Source organism: Carassius gibelio, chromosome B15 (genome assembly GCF_023724105.1).
Source record: "Carassius gibelio isolate Cgi1373 ecotype wild population from Czech Republic chromosome B15, carGib1.2-hapl.c, whole genome shotgun sequence".
NCBI classification, from domain to species: Eukaryota; Metazoa; Chordata; class Actinopteri; order Cypriniformes; family Cyprinidae; genus Carassius; species Carassius gibelio.
The window spans coordinates 17,547,359-17,569,421 of record NC_068410.1 but is presented as its reverse complement, the minus strand read 5'-3'; the positions used below and the strand labels follow the sequence as shown (position 1 = coordinate 17,569,421).

Sequence of the window (22,063 nt, the reverse complement as noted above, 5' to 3'; positions counted from 1 at the left end):
GTACACTTTTATATTGACAACATGACTAAGCGATTTGACTGTCTTGTCCGTAAACTATGACACAAGGACTTGTCATTCTGATAGCACTGACATGTTCATTGACACATGTTTATTTTTGAGAGATAAACTAAGGATTTTCAGCAAGAGACTGGCTTTTGCAGGTAATCCATGGTGTTTTGCTGTTTGTTCGAGTTGTTTTGAGAAATGCACTTACTGTTTTGCAAATCTCAAGGATGATTCGAGAAATGTACCAAAGCGACTGAGAAAAACTGTAGTGAGTATAACTAGGAATTCAATCCAGTCTCTTTCAATCAATATAGCACATAGTTTAATGTGTAAATTTGTACATTTGAAATGGATATATGGCATACATAAGCATATGGCATACTGTTCAATACAGTAACTGTCATCCAAAATGTTGCCATAGTTTATATCAGAACATCACTCCAGAGTACACTGTTATATTGACAGGAGGACTAAGCAATTTGACCGTCTTATCCATAAACTGTCAATGACTTGTCATTCTGATGGCACTGACATGTTCATTGACACAGATATTTAATTTTGAGAGATGAAATAAAGATTTTGAGCAAGAGATTGGCTTTTGAAGGGAGGCTGGGTGGCCCCCCCGAATCAGTTGTCAAAAACACTCTATTAGGCTGTGCAGAGCTTGGCCGTTGGCATCTTATCTGGATGCTTTAATCCTCTAAGTGCCCCTCCCTGAGAGAGTGTGTGCAGGTTGGCGCCGTGGCTTAGTTGGTTAAAGCTTGTGTGGTAAATAGGACATACTGAATTCAAATCCCAGCACTGTCTTTGCTGGTAATCAAACACCACCTTGGGTTGTATGGTTTTGCTTTGCGCAATCATGCAGTACAGAGGAGCGTCAGAGCAGCATGCGATTTCATTTGCCAACCACCCCTCAGCTGCTGCCGAACAATTCTGACCCAAGTCAACAATTCAGCAGGGCGCCGTGCTTAGCTGGTCAAAGCGATTGTCTTGTAAACAGGAGATCCTGGGTTTGATTCCCAGCGGTGCCTTTTAACAGGTGGCTCTGCTCTGTGGGTTCTTTCTGGGAAAGGAAGCCCTTACAGATACTCCGCTTTTCCAACCACATACCAATTGCAGAGAGTCCCACATATCTTGTCCTTCCCACTCCCCAAATACCTGAACTCAATTCAACGCACTGGAACAGCCAGGAAAAAAAACTCCACACGTGGCTCTGTGGCGCAATGGATAGCGCATTGGACTTCTAGACTGCCAGATGAGGCCATTCAAAGGTTGTGGGTTCGAGTCCCACCAGAGTCGTTGCTTTTGGCTTTCTGTTAATGGCGCTTGGCCAACAAACACATATGCTCTCTGGCCACCCCTCCGGACTTATAAAACTCTAAATCTCACTTTCTTGGCAGGTGCATGCAAGTCGGCGCTGTGGCTTAGTTGGTTAAAGCGCCTGTCTAGTAAACAGGAGATCCTGGGTTCGAATCCCAGCGGTGCCTTTGCTGGTGATCAAGTGACGCCTTGGGCTGTGAGGTTTTGCTCTCCGTAAAAAAGGGAGGCAGAGGAGGGCCAGAGCAGCATGCAATTTAATTTGCGAACCACCCCTCAGATGCTGCCGAACAATACTGGCCAGAGTCATCTCAGCGATGCAGCATGGCTCAGCTGGTCAAAGAGCTTGCCTTGCAAACAGGTGATCCTTGGTTTAGGACTGCTGCAAGCCTGGAAGGAGATACTGCACGTGGCGCAGAGTGTAGCGCATTGGGCTATTAGTCTCCGGTGTGAGGCCATTTAAAGTTTGTGGGTTTGAGTCAAAATAGATTGGTGACTTCTTGCCTTTCGTTTATCATTAAATTGCACGCTTATGCCCTCTGGCAACAGAAAGTTGTGAAAAATCTCATGAGCTGACCAGCACGTGGACCTTTGTCCTCACCGCTGGATGTTTTGATCAACTTACTCACCCTCCCAGAGCTGTAGGGCTCTGCTTGGCGCCGTGGCTTAGTTGGTTAAAGCGTCTGTCTCGTAAACAGGAGATCCTGGCTTCAAATCCCAGCGGTGCCTTTAGCGTCCCCTGTGTGCCTCAAGCATGTGCTTTTCTGAGATCGGACTGCAAACAGGAATAGCAAAGGCAGCAGGCGGTTGCATTTCCAAACCAGATCCTGATAATGCTGACGCTCTTTTGAACAGGTCAACACTTGCTGACAGGCTCTGTGGTACAATAGATAGCAAACTGGACTTCTAGACGGCCAGATGAGGCCATTGCTGTGCAGAGCCTGGCCGTTGGCCTCTTATCTGGATGCTTTAATCCTCTAAGTGCCCCTCCCTGAGAGAGTGTGTGCAGGTTGGCGCCGTGGCTTAGTTGGTTAAAGCTTGTGTAGTAAATAGGACATACTGAATTCAAATCTCAGCACTGTCTTTGCTGGTTATCAAACACCACCTTGGGTTGTATGGTTTTGCTTTGCGCAATCATGCGGTACAGAGGAGCGTCAGAGCAACATGCGATTTCATTTGCCAACCACCCCTCAGCTGCTGCCGAACAATTCTGACCCAAGTCAACAGTGCAGCAGGGTGCCGTGGCTTAGCTGGTCAAAGCGCTTGCCTTGTAAACAGGAGATCCTGGGTTCGATTCCCAGCGGTGCCTTTTAACAGGTGGCTCTGCTCTGTGGGTTCTTTCTGGGAAAGGAAGCCCTTACAGATACTCCGCTTTTCCAACCACATACCAATTGCAGAGAGGCCCACATATCTGTGGCGCAATGGATAGCGCATTGGACTTCTAGACTGCCAGATGAGGCCATTCAAAGGTTGTGGGTTCGAGTCCCACCAGAGTCGTTGCTTTTGGCTTTCTGTTAATGGCGCTTGGCCAACAAACACATATGCTCTCTGGCCACCCCTCCGGACTTATAAAACTCTAAATTTCACTTTCTTGGCAGGTACATGCAAGTTGGCGCCGTGGCTTAGTTGGTTAAAGCGCCTGTCTAGTAAACAGGAGATCCTGGGTTCGAATCCCAGCGGTGCCTTTGCTGGTGATCAAGTGACGCCTTGGGCTGTGAGGTTTTGCTCTCCGTAAAAAAGGGGGTGCAGAGGAGTGCCAGAGCAGCATGCAATTTAATTTGCGAACCACCCCTCAGATGCTGCCGAACAATACTGGCCAGAGTCATCTCAGCGATGAAGCATGGATCAGCTGGTCAAAGAGCTTGCCTTGCAAACAGGTGATCCTTGGTTTAGGACTGCTGCAAGCCTGGAAGGAGCTGCTGCACGTGGCGCAGAGTGTAGCGCATTGGGCTATTAGTCTCCGGTGTGAGGCCATTTAAAGTTTGTGGGTTTGAGTCAAAACAGATTGGTGACTTCTTGCCTTTCGTTTATCATTAAATTGCACGCTTATGCCCTCTGGCAACAGAAAGTTGTGAAAAATCTCATAAGCTGACCAGCACGTGGACCTTTGTCCTCACCGCTGGATGTTTTGATCAACTTACTCACCCTCCCAGAGCTGTAGGGCTCTGCTTGGCGCCGTGGCTTAGTTGGTTAAAGCGTCTGTCTCGTAAACAGGAGATCCTGGGTTCAAATCCCAGCGGTGCCTTTAGCGTCCCCTGTGTGCCTCAAGCATGTGCTTTTCTGAGATCGGACTGCAAACAGGGATAGCAAAGGCAGCAGGCGATTGCATTTCCAAACCAGATCCTGATAATGCTGACGCTCTTTTGAACAGGTCAACACTTGCTGACAGGCTCTGTGGTACAATAGATAGCAAACTGGACTTCTAGACGGCCAGATGAGGCCATTGCTGTGCAGAGCCTGGCCGTTGGCCTCTTATCTGGATGCTTTAATCCTCTAAGTGCCCCTCCCTGAGAGAGTGTGTGCAGGTTGGCGCCGTGGCTTAGTTGGTTAAAGCTTGTGTAGTAAATAGGACATACTGAATTCAAATCTCAGCACTGTCTTTGCTGGTTATCAAACACCACCTTGGGTTGTATGGTTTTGCTTTGCGCAATCATGCGGTACAGAGGAGCGTCACAGCAACATGCGATTTCATTTGCCAACCACCCCTCAGCTGCTGCCGAACAATTCTGACCCAAGTCAACAACGCAGCAGGGCGCCGTGGCTTAGCTGGTCAAAGCGCTTGTCTTGTAAACAGGAGATCCTGGGTTCGATTCCCAGCGGTGCCTTTTAACAGGTGGCTCTGCTCTGTGGGTTCTTTCTGGGAAAGGAAGCCCTTACAGATACTCCGCTTTTCCAACCACATACCAATTGCAGAGAGGCCCACATATCTTGTCCTTCCCGCTCCCCAAATACCTGAACTCAATTCAACGCACTGGAACAGCCAGGAAAAAAAAACTCCACACGTGGCTCTGTGGCGCAATGGATAGCGCATTGGACTTCTAGACTGCCAGATGAGGCCATTCAAAGGTTGTGGGTTCGAGTCCCACCAGAGTCGTTGCTTTTGGCTTTCTGTTAATGGCGCTTGGCCAACAAACACATATGCTCTCTGGCCACCCCTCCGGACTTATAAAACTCTAAATCTCACTTTCTTGGCAGGTACATGCAAGTTGGCGCCGTGGCTTAGTTGGTTAAAGCGCCTGTCTAGTAAACAGGAGATCCTGGGTTCGAATCCCAGCGGTGCCTTTGCTGGTGATCAAGTGACGCCTTGGGCTGTGAGGTTTTGCTCTCCGTAAAAAAGGGGGTGCAGAGGAGTGCCAGAGCAGCATGCAATTTAATTTGCGAACCACCCCTCAGATGCTGCCGAACAATACTGGCCAGAGTCATCTCAGCGATGCAGCATGGCTCAGCTGGTCAAAGAGCTTGCCTTGCAAACAGGTGATCCTTGGTTTAGGACTGCTGCAAGCCTGGAAGGAGCTGCTGCACGTGGCGCAGAGTGTAGCGCATTGGGCTATTAGTCTCCGGTGTGAGGCCATTTAAAGTTTGTGGGTTTGAGTCAAAACAGATTGGTGACTTCTTGCCTTTTGTTTATCATTAAATTGCACGCTTATGCCCTCTGGCAACAGAAAGTTGTGAAAAATCTCATAAGCTGACCAGCACGTGGACCTTTGTCCTCACCGCTGGATGTTTTGATCAACTTACTCACCCTCCCAGAGCTGTAGGGCTCTGCTTGGCGCCGTGGCTTAGTTGGTTAAAGCGTCTGTCTCGTAAACAGGAGATCCTGGGTTCAAATCCCAGCGGTGCCTTTAGCGTCCCCTGTGTGCCTCAAGCATGTGCTTTTCTGAGATCGGACTGCAAACAGGGATAGCAAAGGCAGCAGGCGATTGCATTTCCAAACCAGATCCTGATAATGCTGACGCTCTTTTGAACAGGTCAACACTTGCTGACAGGCTCTGTGGTACAAAAGATAGCAAACTGGACTTCTAGACGGCCAGATGAGGCCATTGCTGTGCAGAGCCTGGCCGTTGGCCTCTTATCTGGATGCTTTAATCCTCTAAGTGCCCCTCCCTGAGAGAGTGTGTGCAGGTTGGCGCCGTGGCTTAGTTGGTTAAAGCTTGTGTAGTAAATAGGACATACTGAATTCAAATCTCAGCACTGTCTTTGCTGGTTATCAAACACCACCTTGGGTTGTATGGTTTTGCTTTGCGCAATCATGCGGTACAGAGGAGCGTCAGAGCAACATGCGATTTCATTTGCCAACCACCCCTCAGCTGCTGCCGAACAATTCTGACCCAAGTCAACAACGCAGCAGGGCGCCGTGGCTTAGCTGGTCAAAGCGCTTGTCTTGTAAACAGGAGATCCTGGGTTCGATTCCCAGCGGTGCCTTTTAACAGGTGGCTCTGCTCTGTGGGTTCTTTCTGGGAAAGGAAGCCCTTACAGATACTCCGCTTTTCCAACCACATACCAATTGCAGAGAGGCCCACATATCTTGTCCTTCCCGCTCCCCAAATACCTGAAGTCAATTCAACGCACTGGAACAGCCAGGAAAAAAAAACTCCACACGTGGCTCTGTGGCGCAATGGATAGCGCATTGGACTTCTAGACTGCCAGATGAGGCCATTCAAAGGTTGTGGGTTCGAGTCCCACCAGAGTCGTTGCTTTTGGCTTTCTGTTAATGGCGCTTGGCCAACAAACACATATGCTCTCTGGCCACCCCTCCGGACTTATAAAACTCTAAATCTCACTTTCTTGGCAGGTACATGCAAGTTGGCGCCGTGGCTTAGTTGGTTAAAGCGCCTGTCTAGTAAACAGGAGATCCTGGGTTCGAATCCCAGCGGTGCCTTTGCTGGTGATCAAGTGACGCCTTGGGCTGTGAGGTTTTGCTCTCCGTAAAAAAGGGGGTGCAGAGGAGTGCCAGAGCAGCATGCAATTTAATTTGCGAACCACCCCTCAGATGCTGCCGAACAATACTGGCCAGAGTCATCTCAGCGATGCAGCATGGCTCAGCTGGTCAAAGAGCTTGCCTTGCAAACAGGTGATCCTTGGTTTAGGACTGCTGCAAGCCTGGAAGGAGCTGCTGCACGTGGCGCAGAGTGTAGCGCATTGGGCTATTAGTCTCCGGTGTGAGGCCATTTAAAGTTTGTGGGTTTGAGTCAAAACAGATTGGTGACTTCTTGCCTTTCGTTTATCATTAAATTGCACGCTTATGCCCTCTGGCAACAGAAAGTTGTGAAAAATCTCATAAGCTGACCTGCACGTGGACCTTTGTCCTCACCGCTGGATGTTTTGATCAACTTACTCACCCTCCCAGAGCTGTAGGGCTCTGCTTGGCGCCGTGGCTTAGTTGGTTAAAGCGTCTGTCTCGTAAACAGGAGATCCTGGGTTCAAATCCCAGCGGTGCCTTTAGCGTCCCCTGTGTGCCTCAAGCATGTGCTTTTCTGAGATCGGACTGCAAACAGGGATAGCAAAGGCAGCAGGCGATTGCATTTCCAAACCAGATCCTGATAATGCTGACGCTCTTTTGAACAGGTCAACACTTGCTGACAGGCTCTGTGGTACAATAGATAGCAAACTGGACTTCTAGACGGCCAGATGAGGCCATTGCTGTGCAGAGCCTGGCCGTTGGCCTCTTATCTGGATGCTTTAATCCTCTAAGTGCCCCTCCCTGAGAGAGTGTGTGCAGGTTGGCGCCGTGGCTTAGTTGGTTAAAGCTTGTGTAGTAAATAGGACATACTGAATTCAAATCTCAGCACTGTCTTTGCTGGTTATCAAACACCACCTTGGGTTGTATGGTTTTGCTTTGCGCAATCATGCGGTACAGAGGAGCGTCACAGCAACATGCGATTTCATTTGCCAACCACCCCTCAGCTGCTGCCGAACAATTCTGACCCAAGTCAACAACGCAGCAGGGCGCCGTGGCTTAGCTGGTCAAAGCGCTTGTCTTGTAAACAGGAGATCCTGGGTTCGATTCCCAGCGGTGCCTTTTAACAGGTGGCTCTGCTCTGTGGGTTCTTTCTGGGAAAGGAAGCCCTTACAGATACTCCGCTTTTCCAACCACATACCAATTGCAGAGAGGCCCACATATCTTGTCCTTCCCGCTCCCCAAATACCTGAACTCAATTCAACGCACTGGAACAGCCAGGAAAAAAAAACTCCACACGTGGCTCTGTGGCGCAATGGATAGCGCATTGGACTTCTAGACTGCCAGATGAGGCCATTCAAAGGTTGTGGGTTCGAGTCCCACCAGAGTCGTTGCTTTTGGCTTTCTGTTAATGGCGCTTGGCCAACAAACACATATGCTCTCTGGCCACCCCTCCGGACTAATAAAACTCTAAATCTCACTTTCTTGGCAGGTACATGCAAGTTGGCGCCGTGGCTTAGTTGGTAAAAGCGCCTGTCTAGTAAACAGGAGATCCTGGGTTCGAATCCCAGCGGTGCCTTTGCTGGTGATCAAGTGATGCCTTGGGCTGTGAGGTTTTGCTCTCCGTAAAAAAGGGGGTGCAGAGGAGTGCCAGAGCAGCATGCAATTTAATTTGCGAACCACCCCTCAGATGCTGCCGAACAATACTGGCCAGAGTCATCTCAGCGATGCAGCATGGCTCAGCTGGTCAAAGAGCTTGCCTTGCAAACAGGTGATCCTTGGTTTAGGACTGCTGCAAGCCTGGAAGGAGCTGCTGCACGTGGCGCAGAGTGTAGCGCATTGGGCTATTAGTCTCCGGTGTGAGGCCATTTAAAGTTTGTGGGTTTGAGTCAAAACAGATTGGTGACTTCTTGCCTTTCGTTTATCATTAAATTGCACGCTTATGCCCTCTGGCAACAGAAAGTTGTGAAAAATCTCATAAGCTGACCAGCACGTGGACCTTTGTCCTCACCGCTGGATGTTTTGATCAACTTACTCACCCTCCCAGAGCTGTAGGGCTCTGCTTGGCGCCGTGGCTTAGTTGGTTAAAGCGTCTGTCTCGTAAACAGGAGATCCTGGGTTCAAATCCCAGCGGTGCCTTTAGCGTCCCCTGTGTGCCTCAAGCATGTGCTTTTCTGAGATCGGACTGCAAACAGGGATAGCAAAGGCAGCAGGCGATTGCATTTCCAAACCAGATCCTGATAATGCTGACGCTCTTTTGAACAGGTCAACACTTGCTGACAGGCTCTGTGGTACAAAAGATAGCAAACTGGACTTCTAGACGGCCAGATGAGGCCATTGCTGTGCAGAGCCTGGCCGTTGGCCTCTTATCTGGATGCTTTAATCCTCTAAGTGCCCCTCCCTGAGAGAGTGTGTGCAGGTTGGCGCCGTGGCTTAGTTGGTTAAAGCTTGTGTAGTAAATAGGACATACTGAATTCAAATCTCAGCACTGTCTTTGCTGGTTATCAAACACCACCTTGGGTTGTATGGTTTTGCTTTGCGCAATCATGCGGTACAGAGGAGCGTCACAGCAACATGCGATTTCATTTGCCAACCACCCCTCAGCTGCTGCCGAACAATTCTGACCCAAGTCAACAACGCAGCAGGGCGCCGTGGCTTAGCTGGTCAAAGCGCTTGTCTTGTAAACAGGAGATCCTGGGTTCGATTCCCAGCGGTGCCTTTTAACAGGTGGCTCTGCTCTGTGGGTTCTTTCTGGGAAAGGAAGCCCTTACAGATACTCCGCTTTTCCAACCACATACCAATTGCAGAGAGGCCCACATATCTTGTCCTTCCCGCTCCCCAAATACCTGAACTCAATTCAACGCACTGGAACAGCCAGGAAAAAAAAACTCCACACGTGGCTCTGTGGCGCAATGGATAGCGCATTGGACTTCTAGACTGCCAGATGAGGCCGTTCAAAGGTTGTGGGTTCGAGTCCCACCAGAGTCGTTGCTTTTGGCTTTCTGTTAATGGCGCTTGGCCAACAAACACATATGCTCTCTGGCCACCCCTCCGGACTTATAAAACTCTAAATCTCACTTTCTTGGCAGGTACATGCAAGTTGGCGCCGTGGCTTAGTTGGTTAAAGCGCCTGTCTAGTAAACAGGAGATCCTGGGTTCGAATCCCAGCGGTGCCTTTGCTGGTGATCAAGTGACGCCTTGGGCTGTGAGGTTTTGCTCTCCGTAAAAAAGGGGGTGCAGAGGAGTGCCAGAGCAGCATGCAATTTAATTTGCGAACCACCCCTCAGATGCTGCCGAACAATACTGGCCAGAGTCATCTCAGCGATGCAGCATGGCTCAGCTGGTCAAAGAGCTTGCCTTGCAAACAGGTGATCCTTGGTTTAGGACTGCTGCAAGCCTGGAAGGAGCTGCTGCACGTGGCGCAGAGTGTAGCGCATTGGGCTATTAGTCTCCGGTGTGAGGCCATTTAAAGTTTGTGGGTTTGAGTCAAAACAGATTGGTGACTTCTTGCCTTTTGTTTATCATTAAATTGCACGCTTATGCCCTCTGGCAACAGAAAGTTGTGAAAAATCTCATAAGCTGACCAGCACGTGGACCTTTGTCCTCACCGCTGGATGTTTTGATCAACTTACTCACCCTCCCAGAGCTGTAGGGCTCTGCTTGGCGCCGTGGCTTAGTTGGTTAAAGCGTCTGTCTCGTAAACAGGAGATCCTGGGTTCAAATCCCAGCGGTGCCTTTAGCGTCCCCTGTGTGCCTCAAGCATGTGCTTTTCTGAGATCGGACTGCAAACAGGGATAGCAAAGGCAGCAGGCGATTGCATTTCCAAACCAGATCCTGATAATGCTGACGCTCTTTTGAACAGGTCAACACTTGCTGACAGGCTCTGTGGTACAAAAGATAGCAAACTGGACTTCTAGACGGCCAGATGAGGCCATTGCTGTGCAGAGCCTGGCCGTTGGCCTCTTATCTGGATGCTTTAATCCTCTAAGTGCCCCTCCCTGAGAGAGTGTGTGCAGGTTGGCGCCGTGGCTTAGTTGGTTAAAGCTTGTGTAGTAAATAGGACATACTGAATTCAAATCTCAGCACTGTCTTTGATGGTTATCAAACACCACCTTGGGTTGTATGGTTTTGCTTTGCGCAATCATGCGGTACAGAGGAGCGTCAGAGCAACATGCGATTTCATTTGCCAACCACCCCTCAGCTGCTGCCGAACAATTCTGACCCAAGTCAACAACGCAGCAGGGCGCCGTGGCTTAGCTGGTCAAAGCGCTTGTCTTGTAAACAGGAGATCCTGGGTTCGATTCCCAGCGGTGCCTTTTAACAGGTGGCTCTGCTCTGTGGGTTCTTTCTGGGAAAGGAAGCCCTTACAGATACTCCGCTTTTCCAACCACATACCAATTGCAGAGAGGCCCACATATCTTGTCCTTCCCGCTCCCCAAATACCTGAACTCAATTCAACGCACTGGAACAGCCAGGAAAAAAAAACTCCACACGTGGCTCTGTGGCGCAATGGATAGCGCATTGGACTTCTAGACTGCCAGATGAGGCCATTCAAAGGTTGTGGGTTCGAGTCCCACCAGAGTCGTTGCTTTTGGCTTTCTGTTAATGGCGCTTGGCCAACAAACACATATGCTCTCTGGCCACCCCTCCGGACTTATAAAACTCTAAATCTCACTTTCTTGGCAGGTACATGCAAGTTGGCGCCGTGGCTTAGTTGGTTAAAGCGCCTGTCTAGTAAACAGGAGATCCTGGGTTCGAATCCCAGCGGTGCCTTTTCTGGTGATCAAGTGACGCCTTGGGCTGTGAGGTTTTGCTCTCCGTAAAAAAGGGGGTGCAGAGGAGTGCCAGAGCAGCATGCAATTTAATTTGCGAACCACCCCTCAGATGCTGCCGAACAATACTGGCCAGAGTCATCTCAGTGATGCAGCATGGCTCAGCTGGTCAAAGAGCTTGCCTTGCAAACAGGTGATCCTTGGTTTAGGACTGCTGCAAGCCTGGAAGGAGCTGCTGCACGTGGCGCAGAGTGTAGCGCATTGGGCTATTAGTCTCCGGTGTGAGGCCATTTAAAGTTTGTGGGTTTGAGTCAAAACAGATTGGTGACTTCTTGCCTTTCGTTTATCATTTAATTGCACGCTTATGCCCTCTGGCAACAGAAAGTTGTGAAAAATCTCATAAGCTGACCAGCACGTGGACCTTTGTCCTCACCGCTGGATGTTTTGATCAACTTACTCACCCTCCCAGAGCTGTAGGGCTCTGCTTGGCGCCGTGGCTTAGTTGGTTAAAGCGTCTGTCTCGTAAACAGGAGATCCTGGGTTCAAATCCCAGCGGTGCCTTTAGCGTCCCCTGTGTGCCTCAAGCATGTGCTTTTCTGAGATCGGACTGCAAACAGGGATAGCAAAGGCAGCAGGCGATTGCATTTCCAAACCAGATCCTGATAATGCTGACGCTCTTTTGAACAGGTCAACACTTGCTGACAGGCTCTGTGGTACAATAGATAGCAAACTGGACTTCTAGACGGCCAGATGAGGCCATTGCTGTGCAGAGCCTGGCCGTTGGCCTCTTATCTGGATGCTTTAATCCTCTAAGTGCCCCTCCCTGAGAGAGTGTGTGCAGGTTGGCGCCGTGGCTTAGTTGGTTAAAGCTTGTGTAGTAAATAGGACATACTGAATTCAAATCTCAGCACTGTCTTTGCTGGTTATCAAACACCACCTTGGGTTGTATGGTTTTGCTTTGCGCAATCATGCGGTACAGAGGAGCGTCACAGCAACATGCGATTTCATTTGCCAACCACCCCTCAGCTGCTGCCGAACAATTCTGACCCAAGTCAACAACGCAGCAGGGCGCCGTGGCTTAGCTGGTCAAAGCGCTTGTCTTGTAAACAGGAGATCCTGGGTTCGATTCCCAGCGGTGCCTTTTAACAGGTGGCTCTGCTCTGTGGGTTCTTTCTGGGAAAGGAAGCCCTTACAGATACTCCGCTTTTCCAACCACATACCAATTGCAGAGAGGCCCACATATCTTGTCCTTCCCGCTCCCCAAATACCTGAACTCAATTCAACGCACTGGAACAGCCAGGAAAAAAAAACTCCACACGTGGCTCTGTGGCGCAATGGATAGCGCATTGGACTTCTAGACTGCCAGATGAGGCCATTCAAAGGTTGTGGGTTCGAGTCCCACCAGAGTCGTTGCTTTTGGCTTTCTGTTAATGGCGCTTGGCCAACAAACACATATGCTCTCTGGCCACCCCTCCGGACTTATAAAACTCTAAATCTCACTTTCTTGGCAGGTACATGCAAGTTGGCGCCGTGGCTTAGTTGGTTAAAGCGCCTGTCTAGTAAACAGGAGATCCTGGGTTCGAATCCCAGCGGTGCCTTTGCTGGTGATCAAGTGACGCCTTGGGCTGTGAGGTTTTGCTCTCCGTAAAAAAGGGGGTGCAGAGGAGTGCCAGAGCAGCATGCAATTTAATTTGCGAACCACCCCTCAGATGCTGCCGAACAATACTGGCCAGAGTCATCTCAGCGATGCAGCATGGCTCAGCTGGTCAAAGAGCTTGCCTTGCAAACAGGTGATCCTTGGTTTAGGACTGCTGCAAGCCTGGAAGGAGCTGCTGCACGTGGCGCAGAGTGTAGCGCATTGGGCTATTAGTCTCCGGTGTGAGGCCATTTAAAGTTTGTGGGTTTGAGTCAAAACAGATTGGTGACTTCTTGCCTTTCGTTTATCATTAAATTGCACGCTTATGCCCTCTGGCAACAGAAAGTTGTGAAAAATCTCATAAGCTGACCAGCACGTGGACCTTTGTCCTCACCGCTGGATGTTTTGATCAACTTACTCACCCTCCCAGAGCTGTAGGGCTCTGCTTGGCGCCGTGGCTTAGTTGGTTAAAGCGTCTGTCTCGTAAACAGGAGATCCTGGGTTCAAATCCCAGCGGTGCCTTTAGCGTCCCCTGTGTGCCTCAAGCATGTGCTTTTCTGAGATCGGACTGCAAACAGGGATAGCAAAGGCAGCAGGCGATTGCATTTCCAAACCAGATCCTGATAATGCTGACGCTCTTTTGAACAGGTCAACACTTGCTGACAGGCTCTGTGGTACAAAAGATAGCAAACTGGACTTCTAGACGGCCAGATGAGGCCATTGCTGTGCAGAGCCTGGCCGTTGGCCTCTTATCTGGATGCTTTAATCCTCCAAGTGCCCCTCCCTGAGAGAGTGTGTGCAGGTTGGCGCCGTGGCTTAGTTGGTTAAAGCTTGTGTAGTAAATAGGACATACTGAATTCAAATCTCAGCACTGTCTTTGCTGGTTATCAAACACCACCTTGGGTTGTATGGTTTTGCTTTGCGCAATCATGCGGTACAGAGGAGCGTCACAGCAACATGCGATTTCATTTGCCAACCACCCCTCAGCTGCTGCCGAACAATTCTGACCCAAGTCAACAACGCAGCAGGGCGCCGTGGCTTAGCTGGTCAAAGCGCTTGTCTTGTAAACAGGAGATCCTGGGTTCGATTCCCAGCGGTGCCTTTTAACAGGTGGCTCTGCTCTGTGGGTTCTTTCTGGGAAAGGAAGCCCTTACAGATACTCCGCTTTTCCAACCACATACCAATTGCAGAGAGGCCCACATATCTTGTCCTTCCCGCTCCCCAAATACCTGAACTCAATTCAACGCACTGGAACAGCCAGGAAAAAAAAAACTCCACACGTGGCTCTGTGGCGCAATGGATAGCGCATTGGACTTCTAGACTGCCAGATGAGGCCATTCAAAGGTTGTGGGTTCGAGTCCCACCAGAGTCGTTGCTTTTGGCTTTCTGTTAATGGCGCTTGGCCAACAAACACATATGCTCTCTGGCCACCCCTCCGGACTTATAAAACTCTAAATCTCACTTTCTTGGCAGGTACATGCAAGTTGGCGCCGTGGCTTAGTTGGTTAAAGCGCCTGTCTAGTAAACAGGAGATCCTGGGTTCGAATCCCAGCGGTGCCTTTGCTGGTGATCAAGTGACGCCTTGGGCTGTGAGGTTTTGCTCTCCGTAAAAAAGGGGGTGCAGAGGAGTGCCAGAGCAGCATGCAATTTAATTTGCGAACCACCCCTCAGATGCTGCCGAACAATACTGGCCAGAGTCATCTCAGCGATGCAGCATGGCTCAGCTGGTCAAAGAGCTTGCCTTGCAAACAGGTGATCCTTGGTTTAGGACTGCTGCAAGCCTGGAAGGAGCTGCTGCACGTGGCGCAGAGTGTAGCGCATTGGGCTATTAGTCTCCGGTGTGAGGCCATTTAAAGTTTGTGGGTTTGAGTCAAAACAGATTGGTGACTTCTTGCCTTTCGTTTATCATTAAATTGCACGCTTATGCCCTCTGGCAACAGAAAGTTGTGAAAAATCTCATAAGCTGACCAGCACGTGGACCTTTGTCCTCACCGCTGGATGTTTTGATCAACTTACTCACCCTCCCAGAGCTGTAGGGCTCTGCTTGGCGCCGTGGCTTAGTTGGTTAAAGCGTCTGTCTCGTAAACAGGAGATCCTGGGTTCAAATCCCAGCGGTGCCTTTAGCGTCCCCTGTGTGCCTCAAGCATGTGCTTTTCTGAGATCGGACTGCAAACAGGGATAGCAAAGGCAGCAGGCGATTGCATTTCCAAACCAGATCCTGATAATGCTGACGCTCTTTTGAACAGGTCAACACTTGCTGACAGGCTCTGTGGTACAAAAGATAGCAAACTGGACTTCTAGACGGCCAGATGAGGCCATTGCTGTGCAGAGCCTGGCCGTTGGCCTCTTATCTGGATGCTTTAATCCTCTAAGTGCCCCTCCCTGAGAGAGTGTGGAGGTTGGCGCCGTGGCTTAGTTGGTTAAAGCTTGTGTAGTAAATAGGACATACTGAATTCAAATCTCAGCACTGTCTTTGCTGGTTATCAAACACCACCTTGGGTTGTATGGTTTTGCTTTGCGCAATCATGCGGTACAGAGGAGCGTCAGAGCAACATGCGATTTCATTTGCCAACCACCCCTCAGCTGCTGCCGAACAATTCTGACCCAAGTCAACAACGCAGCAGGGCGCCGTGGCTTAGCTGGTCAAAGCGCTTGTCTTGTAAACAGGAGATCCTGGGTTCGATTCCCAGCGGTGCCTTTTAACAGGTGGCTCTGCTCTGTGGGTTCTTTCTGGGAAAGGAAGCCCTTACAGATACTCCGCTTTTCCAACCACATACCAATTGCAGAGAGGCCCACATATCTTGTCCTTCCCGCTCCCCAAATACCTGAACTCAATTCAACGCACTGGAACAGCCAGGAAAAAAAAACTCCACACGTGGCTCTGTGGCGCAATGGATAGCGCATTGGACTTCTAGACTGCCAGATGAGGCCATTCAAAGGTTGTGGGTTCGAGTCCCACCAGAGTCGTTGCTTTTGGCTTTCTGTTAATGGCGCTTGGCCAACAAACACATATGCTCTCTGGCCACCCCTCCGGACTTATAAAACTCTAAATCTCACTTTCTTGGCAGGTACATGCAAGTTGGCGCCGTGGCTTAGTTGGTTAAAGCGCCTGTCTAGTAAACAGGAGATCCTGGGTTCGAATCCCAGCGGTGCCTTTGCTGGTGATCAAGTGACGCCTTGGGCTGTGAGGTTTTGCTCTCCGTAAAAAAGGGGGTGCAGAGGAGTGCCAGAGCAGCATGCAATTTAATTTGCGAACCACCCCTCAGATGCTGCCGAACAATACTGGCCAGAGTCATCTCAGCGATGCAGCATGGCTCAGCTGGTCAAAGAGCTTGCCTTGCAAACAGGTGATCCTTGGTTTAGGACTGCTGCAAGCCTGGAAGGAGCTGCTGCACGTGGCGCAGAGTGTAGCGCATTGGGCTATTAGTCTCCGGTGTGAGGCCATTTAAAGTTTGTGGGTTTGAGTCAAAACAGATTGGTGACTTCTTGCCTTTCGTTTATCATTAAATTGCACGCTTATGCCCTCTGGCAACAGAAAGTTGTGAAAAATCTCATAAGCTGACCAGCACGTGGACCTTTGTCCTCACCGCTGGATGTTTTGATCAACTTACTCACCCTCCCAGAGCTGTAGGGCTCTGCTTGGCGCCGTGGCTTAGTTGGTTAAAGCGTCTGTCTCGTAAACAGGAGATCCTGGGTTCAAATCCCAGCGGTGCCTTTAGCGTCCCCTGTGTGCCTCAAGCATGTGCTTTTCTGAGATCGGACTGCAAACAGGGATAGCAAAGGCAGCAGGCGATTGCATTTCCAAACCAGATCCTGATAATGCTGACGCTCTTTTGAACAGGTCAACACTTGCTGACAGGCTCTGTGGTACAAAAGATAGCAAACTGGACTTCTAGACGGCCAGATGAGGCCATTGCTGTGCAGAGCCTGGCCGTTGGCCTCTTATCTGGATGCTTTAATCCTCTAAGTGCCCCTCCCTGAGAGAGTGTGTGCAGGTTGGCGCCGTGGCTTAGTTGGTTAAAGCTTGTGTAGTAAATAGGACATACTGAATTCAAATCTCAGCACTGTCTTTGCTGGTTATCAAACACCACCTTGGGTTGTATGGTTTTGCTTTGCGCAATCATGCGGTACAGAGGAGCGTCAGAGCAACATGCGATTTCATTTGCCAACCACCCCTCAGCTGCTGCCGAACAATTCTGACCCAAGTCAACAACGCAGCAGGGCGCCGTGGCTTAGCTGGTCAAAGCGCTTGTCTTGTAAACAGGAGATCCTGGGTTCGATTCCCAGCGGTGCCTTTTAACAGGTGGCTCTGCTCTGTGGGTTCTTTCTGGGAAAGGAAGCCCTTACAGATACTCCGCTTTTCCAACCACATACCAATTGCAGAGAGGCCCACATATCTTGTCCTTCCCGCTCCCCAAATACCTGAACTCAATTCAACGCACTGGAACAGCCAGGAAAAAAAAACTCCACACGTGGCTCTGTGGCGCAATGGATAGCGCATTGGACTTCTAGACTGCCAGATGAGGCCATTCAAAGGTTGTGGGTTCGAGTCCCACCAGAGTCGTTGCTTTTGGCTTTCTGTTAATGGCGCTTGGCCAACAAACACATATGCTCTCTGGCCACCCCTCCGGACTTATAAAACTCTAAATCTCACTTTCTTGGCAGGTACATGCAAGTTGGCGCCGTGGCTTAGTTGGTTAAAGCGCCTGTCTAGTAAACAGGAGATCCTGGGTTCGAATCCCAGCGGTGCCTTTGCTGGTGATCAAGTGACGCCTTGGGCTGTGAGGTTTTGCTCTCCGTAAAAAAGGGGGTGCAGAGGAGTGCCAGAGCAGCATGCAATTTAATTTGCGAACCACCCCTCAGATGCTGCCGAACAATACTGGCCAGAGTCATCTCAGCGATGCAGCATGGCTCAGCTGGTCAAAGAGCTTGCCTTGCAAACAGGTGATCCTTGGTTTAGGACTGCTGCAAGCCTGGAAGGAGCTGCTGCACGTGGCGCAGAGTGTAGCGCATTGGGCTATTAGTCTCCGGTGTGAGGCCATTTAAAGTTTGTGGGTTTGAGTCAAAACAGATTGGTGACTTCTTGCCTTTCGTTTATCATTAAATTGCACGCTTATGCCCTCTGGCAACAGAAAGTTGTGAAAAATCTCATAAGCTGACCAGCACGTGGACCTTTGTCCTCACCGCTGGATGTTTTGATCAACTTACTCACCCTCCCAGAGCTGTAGGGCTCTGCTTGGCGCCGTGGCTTAGTTGGTTAAAGCGTCTGTCTCGTAAACAGGAGATCCTGGGTTCAAATCCCAGCGGTGCCTTTAGCGTCCCCTGTGTGCCTCAAGCATGTGCTTTTCTGAGATCGGACTGCAAACAGGGATAGCAAAGGCAGCAGGCGATTGCATTTCCAAACCAGATCCTGATAATGCTGACGCTCTTTTGAACAGGTCAACACTTGCTGACAGGCTCTGTGGTACAAAAGATAGCAAACTGGACTTCTAGACGGCCAGATGAGGCCATTGCTGTGCAGAGCCTGGCCGTTGGCCTCTTATCTGGATGCTTTAATCCTCTAAGTGCCCCTCCCTGAGAGAGTGTGTGCAGGTTGGCGCCGTGGCTTAGTTGGTTAAAGCTTGTGTAGTAAATAGGACATACTGAATTCAAATCTCAGCACTGTCTTTGATGGTTATCAAACACCACCTTGGGTTGTATGGTTTTGCTTTGCGCAATCATGCGGTACAGAGGAGCGTCAGAGCAACATGCGATTTCATTTGCCAACCACCCCTCAGCTGCTGCCGAACAATTCTGACCCAAGTCAACAACGCAGCAGGGCGCCGTGGCTTAGCTGGTCAAAGCGCTTGTCTTGTAAACAGGAGATCCTGGGTTCGATTCCCAGCGGTGCCTTTTAACAGGTGGCTCTGCTCTGTGGGTTCTTTCTGGGAAAGGAAGCCCTTACAGATACTCCGCTTTTCCAACCACATACCAATTGCAGAGAGGCCCACATATCTTGTCCTTCCCGCTCCCCAAATACCTGAACTCAATTCAACGCACTGGAACAGCCAGGAAAAAAAAACTCCACACGTGGCTCTGTGGCGCAATGGATAGCGCATTGGACTTCTAGACTGCCAGATGAGGCCATTCAAAGGTTGTGGGTTCGAGTCCCACCAGAGTCGTTGCTTTTGGCTTTCTGTTAATGGCGCTTGGCCAACAAACACATATGCTCTCTGGCCACCCCTCCGGACTTATAAAACTCTAAATCTCACTTTCTTGGCAGGTACATGCAAGTTGGCGCCGTGGCTTAGTTGGTTAAAGCGCCTGTCTAGTAAACAGGAGATCCTGGGTTCGAATCCCAGCGGTGCCTTTGCTGGTGATCAAGTGACGCCTTGGGCTGTGAGGTTTTGCTCTCCGTAAAAAAGGGGGTGCAGAGGAGTGCCAGAGCAGCATGCAATTTAATTTGCGAACCACCCCTCAGATGCTGCCGAACAATACTGGCCAGAGTCATCTCAGCGATGCAGCATGGCTCAGCTGGTCAAAGAGCTTGCCTTGCAAACAGGTGATCCTTGGTTTAGGACTGCTGCAAGCCTGGAAGGAGCTGCTGCACGTGGCGCAGAGTGTAGCGCATTGGGCTATTAGTCTCCGGTGTGAGGCCATTTAAAGTTTGTGGGTTTGAGTCAAAACAGATTGGTGACTTCTTGCCTTTCGTTTATCATTAAATTGCACGCTTATGCCCTCTGGCAACAGAAAGTTGTGAAAAATCTCATAAGCTGACCAGCACGTGGACCTTTGTCCTCACCGCTGGATGTTTTGATCAACTTACTCACCCTCCCAGAGCTGTAGGGCTCTGCTTGGCGCCGTGGCTTAGTTGGTTAAAGCGTCTGTCTCGTAAACAGGAGATCCTGGGTTCAAATCCCAGCGGTGCCTTTAGCGTCCCCTGTGTGCCTCAAGCATGTGCTTTTCTGAGATCGGACTGCAAACAGGGATAGCAAAGGCAGCAGGCGATTGCATTTCCAAACCAGATCCTGATAATGCTGACGCTCTTTTGAACAGGTCAACACTTGCTGACAGGCTCTGTGGTACAAAAGATAGCAAACTGGACTTCTAGACGGCCAGATGAGGCCATTGCTGTGCAGAGCCTGGCCGTTGGCCTCTTATCTGGATGCTTTAATCCTCTAAGTGCCCCTCCCTGAGAGAGTGTGTGCAGGTTGGCGCCGTGGCTTAGTTGGTTAAAGCTTGTGTAGTAAATAGGACATACTGAATTCAAATCTCAGCACTGTCTTTGCTGGTTATCAAACACCACCTTGGGTTGTATGGTTTTGCTTTGCGCAATCATGCGGTACAGAGGAGCGTCAGAGCAACATGCGATTTCATTTGCCAACCACCCCTCAGCTGCTGCCGAACAATTCTGACCCAAGTCAACAACGCAGCAGGGCGCCGTGGCTTAGCTGGTCAAAGCGCTTGTCTTGTAAACAGGAGATCCTGGGTTCGATTCCCAGCGGTGCCTTTTAACAGGTGGCTCTGCTCTGTGGGTTCTTTCTGGGAAAGGAAGCCCTTACAGATACTCCGCTTTTCCAACCACATACCAATTGCAGAGAGGCCCACATATCTTGTCCTTCCCGCTCCCCAAATACCTGAACTCAATTCAACGCACTGGAACAGCCAGGAAAAAAAAACTCCACACGTGGCTCTGTGGCGCAATGGATAGCGCATTGGACTTCTAGACTGCCAGATGAGGCCATTCAAAGGTTGTGGGTTCGAGTCCCACCAGAGTCGTTGCTTTTGGCTTTCTGTTAATGGCGCTTGGCCAACAAACACATATGCTCTCTGGCCACCCCTCCGGACTTATAAAACTCTAAATCTCACTTTCTTGGCAGGTACATGCAAGTTGGCGCCGTGGCTTAGTTGGTTAAAGCGCCTGTCTAGTAAACAGGAGATCCTGGGTTCGAATCCCAGCGGTGCCTTTGCTGGTGATCAAGTGACGCCTTGGGCTGTGAGGTTTTGCTCTCCGTAAAAAAGGGGGTGCAGAGGAGTGCCAGAGCAGCATGCAATTTAATTTGCGAACCACCCCTCAGATGCTGCCGAACAATACTGGCCAGAGTCATCTCAGCGATGCAGCATGGCTCAGCTGGTCAAAGAGCTTGCCTTGCAAACAGGTGATCCTTGGTTTAGGACTGCTGCAAGCCTGGAAGGAGCTGCTGCACGTGGCGCAGAGTGTAGCGCATTGGGCTATTAGTCTCCGGTGTGAGGCCATTTAAAGTTTGTGGGTTTGAGTCAAAACAGATTGGTGACTTCTTGCCTTTCGTTTATCATTAAATTGCACGCTTATGCCCTCTGGCAACAGAAAGTTGTGAAAAATCTCATAAGCTGACCAGCACGTGGACCTTTGTCCTCACCGCTGGATGTTTTGATCAACTTACTCACCCTCCCAGAGCTGTAGGGCTCTGCTTGGCGCCGTGGCTTAGTTGGTTAAAGCGTCTGTCTCGTAAACAGGAGATCCTGGGTTCAAATCCCAGCGGTGCCTTTAGCGTCCCCTGTGTGCCTCAAGCATGTGCTTTTCTGAGATCGGACTGCAAACAGGGATAGCAAAGGCAGCAGGCGATTGCATTTCCAAACCAGATCCTGATAATGCTGACGCTCTTTTGAACAGGTCAACACTTGCTGACAGGCTCTGTGGTACAAAAGATAGCAAACTGGACTTCTAGACGGCCAGATGAGGCCATTGCTGTGCAGAGCCTGGCCGTTGGCCTCTTATCTGGATGCTTTAATCCTCTAAGTGCCCCTCCCTGAGAGAGTGTGTGCAGGTTGGCGCCGTGGCTTAGTTGGTTAAAGCTTGTGTAGTAAATAGGACATACTGAATTCAAATCTCAGCACTGTCTTTGATGGTTATCAAACACCACCTTGGGTTGTATGGTTTTGCTTTGCGCAATCATGCGGTACAGAGGAGCGTCAGAGCAACATGCGATTTCATTTGCCAACCACCCCTCAGCTGCTGCCGAACAATTCTGACCCAAGTCAACAACGCAGCAGGGCGCCGTGGCTTAGCTGGTCAAAGCGCTTGTCTTGTAAACAGGAGATCCTGGGTTCGATTCCCAGCGGTGCCTTTTAACAGGTGGCTCTGCTCTGTGGGTTCTTTCTGGGAAAAGAAGCCCTTACAGATACTCCGCTTTTCCAACCACATACCAATTGCAGAGAGGCCCACATATCTTGTCCTTCCCGCTCCCCAAATACCTGAACTCAATTCAACGCACTGGAACAGCCAGGAAAAAAAAACTCCACACGTGGCTCTGTGGCGCAATGGATAGCGCATTGGACTTCTAGACTGCCAGATGAGGCCATTCAAAGGTTGTGGGTTCGAGTCCCACCAGAGTCGTTGCTTTTGGCTTTCTGTTAATGGCGCTTGGCCAACAAACACATATGCTCTCTGGCCACCCCTCCGGACTTATAAAACTC

General features: G+C 50.1%; 53 non-coding genes across 53 annotated transcripts; all 53 read left to right on the top strand.

Annotated features, from left to right (window-relative positions):
- Positions 1 to 1,215: 1,215 nt before the first annotated feature.
- Positions 1,216 to 1,305, top strand: trnar-ucu (transfer RNA arginine (anticodon UCU)). Its single transcript is given in 2 exon segments — positions 1,216 to 1,252; positions 1,270 to 1,305. It is a non-coding gene; the product is annotated as a tRNA-Arg (tRNA).
- A 114-nt stretch (positions 1,306 to 1,419) lies between these two features.
- trnat-agu (transfer RNA threonine (anticodon AGU)) lies at positions 1,420 to 1,493 on the top strand. The gene has a single exon. It is a non-coding gene; the product is annotated as a tRNA-Thr (tRNA).
- A 485-nt stretch (positions 1,494 to 1,978) lies between these two features.
- Positions 1,979 to 2,052, top strand: trnat-cgu (transfer RNA threonine (anticodon CGU)). The gene has a single exon. It is a non-coding gene; the product is annotated as a tRNA-Thr (tRNA).
- A 506-nt stretch (positions 2,053 to 2,558) lies between these two features.
- Positions 2,559 to 2,632, top strand: trnat-ugu (transfer RNA threonine (anticodon UGU)). Its single transcript has one exon. It is a non-coding gene; the product is annotated as a tRNA-Thr (tRNA).
- A 91-nt stretch (positions 2,633 to 2,723) lies between these two features.
- On the top strand, positions 2,724 to 2,820 carry trnar-ucu (transfer RNA arginine (anticodon UCU)). Its single transcript is given in 2 exon segments — positions 2,724 to 2,767; positions 2,785 to 2,820. It is a non-coding gene; the product is annotated as a tRNA-Arg (tRNA).
- A 114-nt stretch (positions 2,821 to 2,934) lies between these two features.
- On the top strand, positions 2,935 to 3,008 carry trnat-agu (transfer RNA threonine (anticodon AGU)). Its single transcript has one exon. It is a non-coding gene; the product is annotated as a tRNA-Thr (tRNA).
- A 486-nt stretch (positions 3,009 to 3,494) lies between these two features.
- trnat-cgu (transfer RNA threonine (anticodon CGU)) lies at positions 3,495 to 3,568 on the top strand. The gene has a single exon. It is a non-coding gene; the product is annotated as a tRNA-Thr (tRNA).
- A 506-nt stretch (positions 3,569 to 4,074) lies between these two features.
- trnat-ugu (transfer RNA threonine (anticodon UGU)) lies at positions 4,075 to 4,148 on the top strand. The gene has a single exon. It is a non-coding gene; the product is annotated as a tRNA-Thr (tRNA).
- Positions 4,149 to 4,327: 179 nt separating this feature from the next.
- trnar-ucu (transfer RNA arginine (anticodon UCU)) lies at positions 4,328 to 4,417 on the top strand. Its single transcript is given in 2 exon segments — positions 4,328 to 4,364; positions 4,382 to 4,417. It is a non-coding gene; the product is annotated as a tRNA-Arg (tRNA).
- Positions 4,418 to 4,531: 114 nt separating this feature from the next.
- trnat-agu (transfer RNA threonine (anticodon AGU)) lies at positions 4,532 to 4,605 on the top strand. Its single transcript has one exon. It is a non-coding gene; the product is annotated as a tRNA-Thr (tRNA).
- A 486-nt stretch (positions 4,606 to 5,091) lies between these two features.
- Positions 5,092 to 5,165, top strand: trnat-cgu (transfer RNA threonine (anticodon CGU)). Its single transcript has one exon. It is a non-coding gene; the product is annotated as a tRNA-Thr (tRNA).
- Positions 5,166 to 5,671: 506 nt separating this feature from the next.
- Positions 5,672 to 5,745, top strand: trnat-ugu (transfer RNA threonine (anticodon UGU)). Its single transcript has one exon. It is a non-coding gene; the product is annotated as a tRNA-Thr (tRNA).
- Positions 5,746 to 5,924: 179 nt separating this feature from the next.
- Positions 5,925 to 6,014, top strand: trnar-ucu (transfer RNA arginine (anticodon UCU)). The gene is given in 2 exon segments: positions 5,925 to 5,961; positions 5,979 to 6,014. It is a non-coding gene; the product is annotated as a tRNA-Arg (tRNA).
- A 114-nt stretch (positions 6,015 to 6,128) lies between these two features.
- Positions 6,129 to 6,202, top strand: trnat-agu (transfer RNA threonine (anticodon AGU)). The gene has a single exon. It is a non-coding gene; the product is annotated as a tRNA-Thr (tRNA).
- Positions 6,203 to 6,688: 486 nt separating this feature from the next.
- trnat-cgu (transfer RNA threonine (anticodon CGU)) lies at positions 6,689 to 6,762 on the top strand. Its single transcript has one exon. It is a non-coding gene; the product is annotated as a tRNA-Thr (tRNA).
- Positions 6,763 to 7,268: 506 nt separating this feature from the next.
- Positions 7,269 to 7,342, top strand: trnat-ugu (transfer RNA threonine (anticodon UGU)). Its single transcript has one exon. It is a non-coding gene; the product is annotated as a tRNA-Thr (tRNA).
- A 179-nt stretch (positions 7,343 to 7,521) lies between these two features.
- Positions 7,522 to 7,611, top strand: trnar-ucu (transfer RNA arginine (anticodon UCU)). The gene is given in 2 exon segments: positions 7,522 to 7,558; positions 7,576 to 7,611. It is a non-coding gene; the product is annotated as a tRNA-Arg (tRNA).
- Positions 7,612 to 7,725: 114 nt separating this feature from the next.
- trnat-agu (transfer RNA threonine (anticodon AGU)) lies at positions 7,726 to 7,799 on the top strand. The gene has a single exon. It is a non-coding gene; the product is annotated as a tRNA-Thr (tRNA).
- A 486-nt stretch (positions 7,800 to 8,285) lies between these two features.
- trnat-cgu (transfer RNA threonine (anticodon CGU)) lies at positions 8,286 to 8,359 on the top strand. The gene has a single exon. It is a non-coding gene; the product is annotated as a tRNA-Thr (tRNA).
- Positions 8,360 to 8,865: 506 nt separating this feature from the next.
- trnat-ugu (transfer RNA threonine (anticodon UGU)) lies at positions 8,866 to 8,939 on the top strand. Its single transcript has one exon. It is a non-coding gene; the product is annotated as a tRNA-Thr (tRNA).
- Positions 8,940 to 9,118: 179 nt separating this feature from the next.
- trnar-ucu (transfer RNA arginine (anticodon UCU)) lies at positions 9,119 to 9,208 on the top strand. Its single transcript is given in 2 exon segments — positions 9,119 to 9,155; positions 9,173 to 9,208. It is a non-coding gene; the product is annotated as a tRNA-Arg (tRNA).
- Positions 9,209 to 9,322: 114 nt separating this feature from the next.
- trnat-agu (transfer RNA threonine (anticodon AGU)) lies at positions 9,323 to 9,396 on the top strand. Its single transcript has one exon. It is a non-coding gene; the product is annotated as a tRNA-Thr (tRNA).
- Positions 9,397 to 9,882: 486 nt separating this feature from the next.
- trnat-cgu (transfer RNA threonine (anticodon CGU)) lies at positions 9,883 to 9,956 on the top strand. The gene has a single exon. It is a non-coding gene; the product is annotated as a tRNA-Thr (tRNA).
- Positions 9,957 to 10,462: 506 nt separating this feature from the next.
- trnat-ugu (transfer RNA threonine (anticodon UGU)) lies at positions 10,463 to 10,536 on the top strand. Its single transcript has one exon. It is a non-coding gene; the product is annotated as a tRNA-Thr (tRNA).
- A 179-nt stretch (positions 10,537 to 10,715) lies between these two features.
- trnar-ucu (transfer RNA arginine (anticodon UCU)) lies at positions 10,716 to 10,805 on the top strand. The gene is given in 2 exon segments: positions 10,716 to 10,752; positions 10,770 to 10,805. It is a non-coding gene; the product is annotated as a tRNA-Arg (tRNA).
- A 114-nt stretch (positions 10,806 to 10,919) lies between these two features.
- Positions 10,920 to 10,993, top strand: trnat-agu (transfer RNA threonine (anticodon AGU)). The gene has a single exon. It is a non-coding gene; the product is annotated as a tRNA-Thr (tRNA).
- Positions 10,994 to 11,479: 486 nt separating this feature from the next.
- On the top strand, positions 11,480 to 11,553 carry trnat-cgu (transfer RNA threonine (anticodon CGU)). Its single transcript has one exon. It is a non-coding gene; the product is annotated as a tRNA-Thr (tRNA).
- Positions 11,554 to 12,059: 506 nt separating this feature from the next.
- On the top strand, positions 12,060 to 12,133 carry trnat-ugu (transfer RNA threonine (anticodon UGU)). The gene has a single exon. It is a non-coding gene; the product is annotated as a tRNA-Thr (tRNA).
- A 179-nt stretch (positions 12,134 to 12,312) lies between these two features.
- trnar-ucu (transfer RNA arginine (anticodon UCU)) lies at positions 12,313 to 12,402 on the top strand. The gene is given in 2 exon segments: positions 12,313 to 12,349; positions 12,367 to 12,402. It is a non-coding gene; the product is annotated as a tRNA-Arg (tRNA).
- A 114-nt stretch (positions 12,403 to 12,516) lies between these two features.
- trnat-agu (transfer RNA threonine (anticodon AGU)) lies at positions 12,517 to 12,590 on the top strand. The gene has a single exon. It is a non-coding gene; the product is annotated as a tRNA-Thr (tRNA).
- A 486-nt stretch (positions 12,591 to 13,076) lies between these two features.
- trnat-cgu (transfer RNA threonine (anticodon CGU)) lies at positions 13,077 to 13,150 on the top strand. Its single transcript has one exon. It is a non-coding gene; the product is annotated as a tRNA-Thr (tRNA).
- A 506-nt stretch (positions 13,151 to 13,656) lies between these two features.
- On the top strand, positions 13,657 to 13,730 carry trnat-ugu (transfer RNA threonine (anticodon UGU)). The gene has a single exon. It is a non-coding gene; the product is annotated as a tRNA-Thr (tRNA).
- A 180-nt stretch (positions 13,731 to 13,910) lies between these two features.
- On the top strand, positions 13,911 to 14,000 carry trnar-ucu (transfer RNA arginine (anticodon UCU)). The gene is given in 2 exon segments: positions 13,911 to 13,947; positions 13,965 to 14,000. It is a non-coding gene; the product is annotated as a tRNA-Arg (tRNA).
- A 114-nt stretch (positions 14,001 to 14,114) lies between these two features.
- On the top strand, positions 14,115 to 14,188 carry trnat-agu (transfer RNA threonine (anticodon AGU)). The gene has a single exon. It is a non-coding gene; the product is annotated as a tRNA-Thr (tRNA).
- A 486-nt stretch (positions 14,189 to 14,674) lies between these two features.
- Positions 14,675 to 14,748, top strand: trnat-cgu (transfer RNA threonine (anticodon CGU)). The gene has a single exon. It is a non-coding gene; the product is annotated as a tRNA-Thr (tRNA).
- A 504-nt stretch (positions 14,749 to 15,252) lies between these two features.
- trnat-ugu (transfer RNA threonine (anticodon UGU)) lies at positions 15,253 to 15,326 on the top strand. The gene has a single exon. It is a non-coding gene; the product is annotated as a tRNA-Thr (tRNA).
- A 179-nt stretch (positions 15,327 to 15,505) lies between these two features.
- On the top strand, positions 15,506 to 15,595 carry trnar-ucu (transfer RNA arginine (anticodon UCU)). The gene is given in 2 exon segments: positions 15,506 to 15,542; positions 15,560 to 15,595. It is a non-coding gene; the product is annotated as a tRNA-Arg (tRNA).
- Positions 15,596 to 15,709: 114 nt separating this feature from the next.
- On the top strand, positions 15,710 to 15,783 carry trnat-agu (transfer RNA threonine (anticodon AGU)). The gene has a single exon. It is a non-coding gene; the product is annotated as a tRNA-Thr (tRNA).
- Positions 15,784 to 16,269: 486 nt separating this feature from the next.
- trnat-cgu (transfer RNA threonine (anticodon CGU)) lies at positions 16,270 to 16,343 on the top strand. The gene has a single exon. It is a non-coding gene; the product is annotated as a tRNA-Thr (tRNA).
- A 506-nt stretch (positions 16,344 to 16,849) lies between these two features.
- On the top strand, positions 16,850 to 16,923 carry trnat-ugu (transfer RNA threonine (anticodon UGU)). The gene has a single exon. It is a non-coding gene; the product is annotated as a tRNA-Thr (tRNA).
- A 179-nt stretch (positions 16,924 to 17,102) lies between these two features.
- On the top strand, positions 17,103 to 17,192 carry trnar-ucu (transfer RNA arginine (anticodon UCU)). The gene is given in 2 exon segments: positions 17,103 to 17,139; positions 17,157 to 17,192. It is a non-coding gene; the product is annotated as a tRNA-Arg (tRNA).
- Positions 17,193 to 17,306: 114 nt separating this feature from the next.
- Positions 17,307 to 17,380, top strand: trnat-agu (transfer RNA threonine (anticodon AGU)). The gene has a single exon. It is a non-coding gene; the product is annotated as a tRNA-Thr (tRNA).
- Positions 17,381 to 17,866: 486 nt separating this feature from the next.
- On the top strand, positions 17,867 to 17,940 carry trnat-cgu (transfer RNA threonine (anticodon CGU)). The gene has a single exon. It is a non-coding gene; the product is annotated as a tRNA-Thr (tRNA).
- Positions 17,941 to 18,446: 506 nt separating this feature from the next.
- Positions 18,447 to 18,520, top strand: trnat-ugu (transfer RNA threonine (anticodon UGU)). The gene has a single exon. It is a non-coding gene; the product is annotated as a tRNA-Thr (tRNA).
- Positions 18,521 to 18,699: 179 nt separating this feature from the next.
- On the top strand, positions 18,700 to 18,789 carry trnar-ucu (transfer RNA arginine (anticodon UCU)). Its single transcript is given in 2 exon segments — positions 18,700 to 18,736; positions 18,754 to 18,789. It is a non-coding gene; the product is annotated as a tRNA-Arg (tRNA).
- A 114-nt stretch (positions 18,790 to 18,903) lies between these two features.
- On the top strand, positions 18,904 to 18,977 carry trnat-agu (transfer RNA threonine (anticodon AGU)). The gene has a single exon. It is a non-coding gene; the product is annotated as a tRNA-Thr (tRNA).
- A 486-nt stretch (positions 18,978 to 19,463) lies between these two features.
- Positions 19,464 to 19,537, top strand: trnat-cgu (transfer RNA threonine (anticodon CGU)). Its single transcript has one exon. It is a non-coding gene; the product is annotated as a tRNA-Thr (tRNA).
- Positions 19,538 to 20,043: 506 nt separating this feature from the next.
- Positions 20,044 to 20,117, top strand: trnat-ugu (transfer RNA threonine (anticodon UGU)). The gene has a single exon. It is a non-coding gene; the product is annotated as a tRNA-Thr (tRNA).
- Positions 20,118 to 20,296: 179 nt separating this feature from the next.
- Positions 20,297 to 20,386, top strand: trnar-ucu (transfer RNA arginine (anticodon UCU)). The gene is given in 2 exon segments: positions 20,297 to 20,333; positions 20,351 to 20,386. It is a non-coding gene; the product is annotated as a tRNA-Arg (tRNA).
- Positions 20,387 to 20,500: 114 nt separating this feature from the next.
- On the top strand, positions 20,501 to 20,574 carry trnat-agu (transfer RNA threonine (anticodon AGU)). The gene has a single exon. It is a non-coding gene; the product is annotated as a tRNA-Thr (tRNA).
- Positions 20,575 to 21,060: 486 nt separating this feature from the next.
- trnat-cgu (transfer RNA threonine (anticodon CGU)) lies at positions 21,061 to 21,134 on the top strand. The gene has a single exon. It is a non-coding gene; the product is annotated as a tRNA-Thr (tRNA).
- Positions 21,135 to 21,640: 506 nt separating this feature from the next.
- On the top strand, positions 21,641 to 21,714 carry trnat-ugu (transfer RNA threonine (anticodon UGU)). The gene has a single exon. It is a non-coding gene; the product is annotated as a tRNA-Thr (tRNA).
- Positions 21,715 to 21,893: 179 nt separating this feature from the next.
- Positions 21,894 to 21,983, top strand: trnar-ucu (transfer RNA arginine (anticodon UCU)). Its single transcript is given in 2 exon segments — positions 21,894 to 21,930; positions 21,948 to 21,983. It is a non-coding gene; the product is annotated as a tRNA-Arg (tRNA).
- Positions 21,984 to 22,063: the final 80 nt, after the last annotated feature.